Below are 7,400 nucleotides of genomic sequence, written 5' to 3'. Positions count from 1 at the left end.
AGTGTACTTTGTATAAATGTTGGCCGCCATATTGGATTTATGCAAATTAACGAAGTGCCTGTGTAGAATATTGTATATCCAAAACTGTTTGTCCATGCCAAATAAATATACTTTTAACTTTAAAAATCACTGAAATAACTTATTTAATACGTGCTATATGACAAAAATTGTATTTTTCAGGAATGTTAGCCGCCATATTGGAATTATGCAAATTATCGAAGTACCTATACACAACATTACATCTCCAAAATGATTCCCCTTGCCAAATAAGTAGTGTCAGACTCTGAAATCACTGAAATAGCTTGTTTAACATGTGATATAAGGCCAATTATGTTATTTTGTAGGACGGCTGGCAGCCATATTTGATTTATGCAAATTAGACATATTTCCCAAGGTAGATTCCAGTAAACTTTTGATATGTTGTTCTGGTTATCTGCATAGAAATACGCTACGCATATCAACGTATTGAATGTTCTATATATCAACGTATATGAATGTTCCCTACAAATATAACACTAACGTTCACCAAACGGGGAATACAATGCAGGCCTTGTATCGCCTTTTGTTACGACATTCGAAACGCAGTGAGGGTGTGTGTATTGACCAAAATATTCCACAATACTCACCGTATAGCATGGAAGTACTAGCTTAGCTCCTGGGTATATATCGTAGTTGAGCAAGCTACTAACCAGGGAAAACTACCAGTAGAACTATTACTTCCATTGACTGACGTACGTGTGACAACAAAGATCAAAGAAGGTTACTCCTTGCAATTACTTGAAGTAATGTTCTGTCACGGTATCAACCGATTTGCGATGGTCAGCTATTAGTCCTACGACCGATATGAATCAAGAGTGTAACGTTATGACTACGCTATAATGTTTGAAGCCGCGTTCCCGAATTTTACTTGTAATGTGTCATGTTTTTATGTGCTTCGCTAAACTACTTTTAATTACAATGTTGCTTTCCAAGTCATCTACCTAATCATTTCAAAGAGGTGATCGTAACGGCCAGATCTGCAAATTTTGACCCCAACTTTCAAGAACAATGGAAAATGTTTTAAACGCGTGCGATAGATATCTAAGAGGTAAAAATTTAGAACAATAGGATTGAGAGAGGTGTGACTGGTCCAACATGTTCACTTTCTGAGAGTAAAGTTGGAATGATGACAATATCCCAACAAAGATTTAGACGTGGTTCGTGTTCCTGCTTTGGGGCAAATCAGCCATGTCCACAACTTCGATTAAAATTCATCAGTTTACTTTTGTTGATTACGCACACACACACAGTTATATCGGTTTGAAATCTGGTGAATAGATATTACATCAGGTTGAAAACCCCAACATGTGGACAGTGATTTACGATTACTCTTTGTAAGACAGTTTCGATACCGAATACAGCAAGTTAAATTTGTTGGTTTCACAAATTTCCCTACAAATACAACACTAATGTTCATCAGACTGATAAAACTACGCAGCCCTACCAAAGACGTCTGTAACGACATTCGAAACACAGTGAGAATGTAATGACCAAGATATTTAACAATGCTTAGCAAAGAGGTACTAAGTCCGCTCCTGGATTTATGATCGTAGAGAGCGACTAACCAAAAGGAAGAAAATAACACTTTTACCTCCATGGACTAACATATACGTAACAAAAAATTAAAGCACTGAGATTGCTATTAGTATTTACTTACGGTAATTTTCTGTCACAGTATCAAGCGATGTGCGATGGTCAGCTATTACTATGGTCGGTATGAGTCAAGAGCGCTGGACTATGACCTAGCCGTAGCTGTATTAGAGCTCAGCCACGCAGAACAGACTGTCGCATGAGGACGCCGGAGTAGAAGCTGAGACCCATCTTTTATTGAAAATATAGTCTTTGGTCCTCACAAAACTGTTGAATCCAATGCATAGACAAACGGAGCCGCGACAAGAAGTATGTACAATATGTTGTCCCAACGATAACATGTTATTTGGGAAGCGCATCTGAAAGGTGTTAAAGAATGAGTGTACATCTCTCTCTCTCTCTCTCTCTCTCTCTCTCTCTCTCTCTCTCTCTCTCTCTCTCTCTCTCTCTCTCTCTCTCTCTCATTTTGTCAAGACTATGTGACAGTGCCTTAAAAAATAAGCACAGCAAGTAGTGGAGCTCGGCGGCAGAATATTATGGCAGAATATGTTATGGTTATGCGTCAAGTAGATCAACTACCGTTGTGTTTTACATCTCAAAGATAATGATGCTAACGTACTTACTATACCTTCATTTGTGGGAAGGATAATCATCTTTCAATAATCAACGGAAACATTTCTGGGTTTATGAATACAGGCATAATCTTGCCTTGAGTTTGATTTCATTGTGAGCGTAGGCTTTGGAAGTTATGGAATCGGGCAGCACTTTTCATAGATTATGCCCGGTAATTTCAATTTGTTTTGCTGGGTCAACAAAGCTAGTGCGGAGGATAGATAAAATTTTACTGAAGCAAGGGAAGATTCAGTAGATATGAATTATGCAGCATTGCATTTTTGAAGTATTACCCAATGTTCAATGTATAAGTTTAATATGTTTTTTCCGCTTACAAAATCACATCTTACAGATATTACTATGACCTTTGAGGCCAATTTCGAGACTCAGTACAAACATTTGATCAGTTGAAAATGGCAAATGTAATGCCAACACAAATAAGAGGTTGTGGTTTGTGACCAAATTTTTCACACAAACGTACATTCTCTGATAGGAGATTCTATCATAGGTCTGAATTGAAAGACTGAATGACGAACAGATTTTGAAGATTGCATATTTTGAGATGGATCTTCGTTTTCCGCAGAATTTTCATGATATACATCTGGATGGCCTTTCACTGAATTCATATTGAATTTGACGTAACGTAATGTGGATAACAACCCAGTCTTTTCATGACACAGCTTGATACTTCATCGCCAAATGTTTTAATTTTGAAGCCTGGTCAAGTGCGACAAAACAGCCTGCCTGGCTCATTTCAGCAAATGAAATATTCATACACAAGCCTGGGGACAACGTATTAGGAAAAGAACTTCTAAAATCTAATGAACAACAGTTCCCCACGTTTTAGTATATCTTGGTCTTTAAAAAAAGGCTGTTTTGTAGGATTGTTTTGTAAGCCCCATGACATCCAGTTATGTACATCGGATACAACGCGTACTATTGCTGCAGTGTTTCTGCTTTTCTAATCAACTATTTACGTAAAATAGCTAAACATAATACACACTTATAGTGTACACACTAGTACACAACAAGTCATTGACAATGACATAGTCCCCACTTGTAATAGGAGTATTATTCTTGATGGGGCAGGGAAATGTGGTCATTACGAAGTATCACTGGAGTGTATATGTGAGATCTACAGGCACATAGGTCTATGTCGTTGTTCCCAATTTGAAACACATGAGGCATGCCTAAGTTATGGTTCTAAATCGGGAAAAAAGATCAGACCTCTAGCTGTATTAGCCAGCTATGAAATATACGCATAATAAATTAGGTACAACATGTGACATCTTATGGTCTAATTTCCTATCAAAATTGCAGGGTATAGAACTTGTGGTTACTGAGTTATGCATATATATGTATAATCAAGGTCAATGGTCATCGAGGTCATGTGACATTTTGAAAAAAAAAATGTATTGCTAATTAACCCTATATGCCAAAAATCAGACCGCTAGCTCTATTCACTTGCCCAGAATTAGATGTGTGCATAATTAATGAGGTAAAGCGTGTGTTTTCATAAGGTCTCCCATCCTACTAAATAAAAAGAACATAGCACTTGTGGTTACTTATTTATTGGCATAAACGTATATTTTAAGTAAAAGGTCATCGAGGTCACATGACATTTTGTCAAAAAACTTATATCCTATAGCTATCCCCATATACCAAAAATTAGACATCAAGCTCTATTGGCTTGCTCATAATTAGATATGCGCATAATCAATGAGGTACAGTATGTGGCGTCATAAGGTCTCCCTTCATACAAAATATGAAGAGTGTACCACTTGCGGTTACTGAGTTACGGAAAAATATGTATATTTGAGGTCAAAGGTCACCAAGGTCACGTGATATTTTGTCCAAAAAAATTGTTTTGCTAAGTTATTCCTATATACCAAAATCAGACCTCTAGCTCTATTGGCTCGCTCAAAATTAGATATGCGTATAATTAATAAGGTACAACATGTGGCTTCATAAGGTGTCCCATCATACCATACATGAAGGGGTGTAGCACTTGTTGTTACTGAGTTATGGACAAATATGTATATTTGAGGTCAAAGGTCACCAAGGTCACGTGACATGTCAAAATATTTGAGATATCTGCGTGAACTGATGGACACACGGATGGACGAACGGACGGACATGACCCAATCTATGAGCCCCGTGGGGACTAAAAACTGTGTCACTGCATCTTTTTTTTCAATATGACTACGATTAGAAACTAAATTTTAATTTTTCTTGGCCTTATACATGGGACTCTATGGAGAAGTGACTTATACATGGGAGTCTATGGAGATGTAAACTAAAAAGTCCTCTAACACGGCCAAATTTGATCGCATTGTGAAACAAATCGACGTGCATCTGTATTGGGTAGGGTACTATCTTTGTGCAAAGTTTGAAAGAAATTGATTAGGGCATGTCTGAGACATCTGCGTGAACGGACGGACGGAGATGACGATGTCCGTAGGGACTAAAAAAGCAAACAACCAAGGAATGGACAATCAATCAATCAATCACAGGAATCATAATAGCAAAACCAAATTTAAACGACTATTAAGTTGCAATGCATCGTTGCGCTTTGTTAACTGTGATTGTATATCATATTCTTTCTGTAAATTATTATCAGGAAAGCATGATGATTTCCCAAAAAATTTCAATCAGAGTTTCGGGCGTAGAGATACAAGTAATCATTATTTTCCTCTCCTACTGCCCTTAACCATTTTTACGATTTTTAATTTTAGAGTGCACTATAGTTTGCATAACAATCGTCAAGATCGATGTAATGTGCATTTTAATTGTTACTATATTGGTATTTCGTACGAGTGCTTCCAAAACAACAATGTAAAGTACACTTCGAAGCATTTTATCATATCCTCACTGAAAAATCAAATAGTGATGCATATGAGGACATTACACCATCGTCCTGTTATGTCCATTTTTCAATTTTGCCCGAAAATATGACGAAGAAAGAATGTTTTAAATTTTACTCTCATGCCTTGAGGGATGTTCGTCCGCACATGGCTCAAATCTGTTTGAGCCGAACAACTTCATCCATGGCGTGGATTCATTGAAGGTCCCGAAGAAAATTAAATTGTTTGGTCCATGCATGTGATAAAGACATGAGCTATATTAATTTTCCACAGTCATGTTGAGTCGTCGAAGATGAGTGCTTCCTTACGTACTGTTGTAACAGAAAGAATATCTAATGTGCTTTTACACAAAATATTCAGTTAAAACTTTGCTTTAAGGGTAATTGACTTTTTAACACGATGTTTGAATACAAGGGTGTCACGGTCGTGAACGGACGTGTTCAAACGCAGCTCCTGCAGTCTGCTACGTTGTTGTCGATAATTTCGACAATACTACTGTACATTGAAATCATCATGCGGCACTGCGACAATTGTTGGAGTACCCAAAGAGTAGCCATATGCAACGATGACTTAGATTTGTGTCCTGCTTGCCACGAAAAACGATTTCATGTTGATCGATGCTTGGATGCGGAGGTGTCACCAAACACTGGCGACGACGAAATGTGTGCTGATCCTTTGTTATCGAGTGGCTGGGACAGACATCGTGTGTTGCGGAGTTCCAGTTATCAACATGGTACTAAAATGAAAAAATTACTGTTCCGGTAATGTAATCATTAATGAGTTGCTCTGCTCTATTGTCAACCAAAGGGACATTTGGCCGCTTGATGCTGTTGTGAAATATGTGTGGATGCGTTCAGTGAAAAAGAAATCAAATCGGCGAAACATCTATTGTTTGACGTTTGTGGAGAGACTGGCTCACAACTGTTTAAGCATCGTAAGGGCGTGAACAAATCACAGTCTAACGTGCAGGATATTTTGACTCTTCTCCATGAGATGGAAGTTGAAAGTATTCCATGCTTTGTCGCCAAAAATTCCCCCCCCCCCTGGTAAACTTCATCCATATCAATGTGTCTTCATAGCTGTCGCAAATGAACAAGATGAAATACGACATTGATAGCCTTCAACACGGAGGTGACAATATGTCAAAACTTTATTTGACCACTTCTGGGGACATTCGACAAATTAAAGAGAAAATACTAGATCCCCCACTTGAAAAGGACATGATTGTGAAATCAGTTACAACATCAACGAAATCCGACCAGAGTGAACACTCTGACATGTCTCTACATTCGAAACCACACCTTGTTGATTCGGTCAGTGTCCGTGACTGCGTTCAGCCACTTGTCAACACCACGTCTTCAAATGTATGCGTTAATGAAGAACCTGATTTGCAAGAGAATGCAGAAGTACCATCTGCATGTGGTCATAGTGAGATGACTGGTGAAAACGAAATACCAGATAATGATGCAGATGGTTTACAGTTGTTTACTATGGGCGCTACAGAAGGAGACACAGTAGCTATGCTGATGCAGTTGCCGACAGTCAGAAAAGGAGGCTAAGTTAATTAATGATCGTGTGGAGACCGCGGCTCACCTGCTACTATGACCAAGGAGCTGATACGTCCAGCTGACAAAGGTCGTAGTAAGTTACACACCGGACTACAAACAGCCGCTACACAAAGAAAACGTGTCTTTGTGAGCAGATTGAGGCCAGAAATTGATACAGAGCATCCTGTGCGATACATACGAGAAACCATGCGTATTGATACCATTGAGTGTGATAAGCTTAAAACGAAATATGATTCCTACTCTTCGTTTTGCATTGCTGTGAGACCAGATAATTTTGCGTCATTGATGAACCCTGATGTTTCGTCGGAAGGTGTTCTAATTCGAAAATTTTACCAACCCCGTAAATCCTAGATGGGTGAACTTCGTATTGTATATCCTAACTGTCGTTCTATAAAGAATTCGTTGCAAGCTGTAAGAGCGAATGTCATGACATATGCCTATTACAAGAACACTGGCTTACTAAGGATGACATTTCTTTGTTATCCTCCGTTCATGACGACTTTGATTACTTTGGTGAGTCCCCTGTTGACACAAGTGAGAACATCATTGGTCGACCGTTTAGGGGCGTAGCAATTTATGGCGTAAGTCTATTGGTCGCGCAGTTAAAGTAAGATCATTTTATGATAATAGAATAATTGGTATTGAAATAGATAATGTCAATAGTAAATTATAATTCTCTGTGTTTACATGCCCACTTGTGGTAGGGAAAACCATGATGATTTTGTGG

This window comes from Ptychodera flava, unplaced genomic scaffold (assembly GCF_041260155.1).
Source record: "Ptychodera flava strain L36383 unplaced genomic scaffold, AS_Pfla_20210202 Scaffold_30__1_contigs__length_3116999_pilon, whole genome shotgun sequence".
Lineage (NCBI taxonomy): Eukaryota > Metazoa > Hemichordata > Enteropneusta > Ptychoderidae > Ptychodera > Ptychodera flava.
The sequence above is the reverse complement of the archived record's forward strand: the minus strand, read 5'-3'. Positions refer to the sequence as shown.